The sequence below is a fragment of the Sapajus apella genome, unplaced genomic scaffold, assembly GCF_009761245.1.
Source record: "Sapajus apella isolate SASKATOON/1434 unplaced genomic scaffold, GSC_monkey_1.0 scaffold1689, whole genome shotgun sequence".
NCBI lineage: Eukaryota > Metazoa > Chordata > Mammalia > Primates > Cebidae > Sapajus > Sapajus apella.
Window position 1 is genome coordinate 2,274 of NW_022438615.1, and position 3,958 is coordinate 6,231.

Genomic DNA, 3,958 nt, shown 5'->3' on the forward strand with positions numbered 1-3,958 from the left:
TGTGGTAAATTATGACAGCAAAATCTGCCAGTTTTATGCCTCCTGGTATCCATGACTTTGTGTGGGGCCCCCTGCATTGACTCTGGGCTTGGCCACATGGTTTGCTTTGGCCACGAGACATTGGTAAATGTGACAGAAGCAGAGGCTTGAAGGGGATACAAAATTTCAGTCACATGTGAGGAGTAAGTTCAAGAGAACTGTAGTACAACATGGTAACAGTAGTTGATAGAAAGGCATTGTGTCCTTGAAAATTGATGAGAGAGTAGATTTTAAGTGCCCTTGCCACAAAAAAAATGATAAGTATGTGAGGTAATACATATGGTAATTAGCTCAATTTAGCCATTCCACAAGGTCTATCTATGGTATTTCCAAACATATTATACACAATAAATACATACAAGTTTTACTTGCCAACTTAAAAACTAAATAAAACAAAGCAACAACAACAGCACCACACAAAAATAAAAACAAGCTAAAAATGCTTTGCACGGGGGATTGCCCTGTTGGTAAATGGCTGCTACCATCTGACAAAATCTAAGCCAGCCTTTCTGAGGGTGAGAGCAGCTCAGCTGTCCTGGGTGGATCCTGGCTGCTTTATTGAACAGTGCTGCTTGAAGCAGTAGCCTGACCCTAAACTTGAAGACATGGGCTGACCATAGACCGGTCACCTGGTAGAAGCCGTTGGCTGTCCTTTGACCACAGATAGACTAGTTCCCAGGCTAGTTGTACTCTGTGACTCTTCCTTTTCATGAATCCCCAGCCCTGTCTTTACCCTCCCCACTTGTGTGTCATTGCTCCCAGGAAACGACCTGAATGGAAACCCCAATAACAAAAATAACACAGCATTTACAAAGAGCCTGTTGGCCATCCAGTGTAAGGCAAATGGTTGAAATGTGTGAGTCCATTGAATCTTCACTTTGGACAGGTTTTTCCACCACACAAAGAAGCTTTACCAAATACACAGTTCCAGAAGCCCCTTTGAGACACTGTTTAATATAGTTCTAAGATCATTAAGTGCCAGAGAGAATAACATTTCCTTAGGATTGCTTTCTTAAATCCATAGCTTTCATTTTCAAGGAAATTGGCTCGATGTAAGTGCTGGTGTGCCTTAATTTTCTTGTGCTTTGCTTTATTGTACTTCGTAGTTACTGTGTTTTGTACAGATTGAAGGTTGTGGCAACCCTGTGTCAAGCAATTCTATAGGCACTATTTTTCCAACAGTATGTGCTCACTTTGTGTCACTGTGTCACATTTTGACACCATATTTCAAACTTTTTCATTACTACAGCTGTGTGATCAGTCATCTTTGATGTTACTATTACAATTGTTTTGGGTACAATAAGTGACATCCATAGAAGATGGTGACCTTAAGTGATAAATGTTGGGTGTCTTGACTGTTCCAGCTTCCCTATTCTTTGAGACACACCAATATTGAAAATAGGCCAGTTAATAACCTTACCATGGCCTTCAAGTGTGCAAGTGAAAAGAAGGTTGCAGATCTCTCTCTTCAAGCCAAAGCTTAGTAAATAAGACATGTCAATAGCCAGGGTAGGCTGAAAGCTAAGCCTCTTGCACCAATGTTTAGCCAAACTGGAAATGCAAAAGAAAAGTTCTTGAAGGAAGTTTAAGGTACTACTCCAGTGACTACATGAATGATAAGAAAGTGAAACAGCCTTATTGATGACTTGAAGAGTTTTAGTGATCTGGATAGAAGTTCCAACCAGTTGCAACATTCTCTTAAGCCAAAGTCTAATACAGATCAAGGCCCTAACTTTCTTTAATTCTATGAAGGCTGAGAGAAGCAAGGAAGGTACCCGAGAAGAGTTTGAAGCTAGCAGTACTTTGGTGTATGAGGTTTAAGGAAAGAAGCCATCTCTATAATATAAAAGTGAAGAGTGAAACAGCAAGGGCTGATGTAGAAGCTGCGTGAGTTACCCAGAAGATCTAGCTAAGGTCACTGATGAAGGTGGCTGCACAAAACAACAGACTTTCATTGTAGACAAGACAGCCTTATATAAGAAGAAGATGCTCTCGAGGACTTTCATAGCTAGAGAGGGCAAGTCAATGCCTGGATTCAGAGCCTCAAAGGACAGGCTCACTCTCTTGTTAGGGACTAATGCAACTAGTGACTTTAAGTTGAAGCTGATGGTATTCTGAAAATCCTAGGACCCTTAACAATTATGCTAAATCTACTTTGTACCTGCTCTATAAATGGAAGAACAAAGCCTGGATGACAGCACACATATTCATACCATGGTTGACTGAATATCTTAAGCCCTCTGTTGGACAAGGAATAACCTTACCATGGCCTTCAAATGTGCAAGTGAAAAGAAGATTGCAGGTCTCCCTCTTCAAGCCAAAGCTTAGTAAACAAGACATGTCAATAGCCAAGATAGGCGGAAAGCTAAGCGTCTTGCACCAATGTTTAGCCAAACTGGAAATGCAAAAGAAAAGTTCTTGAAGGAAATTTAAGGTGCTACTCCAGGGAACACATGAATGATAAGAAAGCTGCTCAGAAAGAAAGATTCCTTTTAAAATATTACTGCTCATTAACAACGTATCTAGCCACCCAAGAGCTCTGACAAAGATGTACAAGATTAATGTTATTTTCATGCATACGAATGCACTATCCGTTCTGCAGCTCATGGATCAAGGAGCAATTTTGACTTTCAAATCTTATTATTTAAGAAATACATTTCATAAGCCTATAGCTACCACAGACAGTGGGTCCTCTAATGGATCTCGGGAAAGTCAACTGAAAACTTTCTGCAAAGGAATGACTATTCTATATGCCATTTAAGAACATTTGTGATTCATGGGAGGAAGTCAAAATATCAACATTTACAGGACTTGACTCTAACTCTTATGGATGATTTGGAAAGGTTCAAGGTTTCAGTGGAGGAAGTAACTGTAGATGTGGTAGAAATACCAAGAGAACTAGAATTAGAAGTGGAGACTGAAGATGTGACTGAACTGATGCAATCTCATGATAAAACTTTAATGAATGAGGAGTTCTTTCTTATGGATGAGCAAAGAAAGTTGTTCCTTGAGATGGAATCTGCTGGGGAAGTTGTAGTGAGCATTGCTGAAATGGCAACAGAGGATTTAGTTGATAGTGCAGTAGCAGGGTTTGAGAGGACAGACTTCAATTTTGAAAGAAGTTCTACTGTGGGGAAAATGCTATCAAACAGCGTCATATCCTACAGAGAAATCTCTCGTAAAAGGAAGAGTCAAGAAATGTGGCACATTTCATTGTGGTCTCATTTTAACAAATTGCCACAGCCATCCCAATCTTCAGCAACCACCACCCTGATCAGTCAGCAGCCATCAACATTGAGGCAAGACCCTCCACCAGCAAAAATATTATGACTCTGAAGGCTAAGATTATCAATAGCATTTTTAGCCATAAAGTATTTTTAAATGAATATATGTATATTGTGTTGTTACACACTTAATAGACTACAGTATAGTTTAAACATAGCTTGTCTATGCACTGGAAAACAAAAAAAAAATTGTGTGATTTGTTTTATTGCAATATTCACTTTATTGTGGTAGTCTGGAACTTGAACCCACAATATCTCCAAGGTATGCCTATAACACAGTAAAAAAGCAGAAAAATCACAAAAGAGTAATAGGCCAAACGTCTTAAGTTTTTGAATAAAAAAACTCAGCACTACAAGTGAAACCTTCATTCCTATTTATTGCTGGTTCATGGTATATTCATCCTAAATTTTTAAAGTTTTTAGTTACAAATGTATAAAATAGTTTAGTAATTTTCTAGTTAATAGCAGAAAAGAAATTCTTTATCAAGCATATTACTCTATAAGACAGAAATGAAATATGCACAGATTTTCTGTGTATTAGCTAGATGGTCATAGTCTAGGAAGGTTCAACTAAGTTTCAGGCTTGGACCAGGAGGCTCAGCATGATCCTGGGTTTTGGCTACTGCAATGGAGAA

General features: G+C 38.9%; 1 pseudogene; it reads left to right on the forward strand.

The window, feature by feature from the left end:
* The first annotated feature begins 1,536 nt into the window (after positions 1–1,536).
* On the forward strand, positions 1,537–3,369 carry LOC116546926 (annotated as a pseudogene).
* Positions 3,370–3,958: the final 589 nt, after the last annotated feature.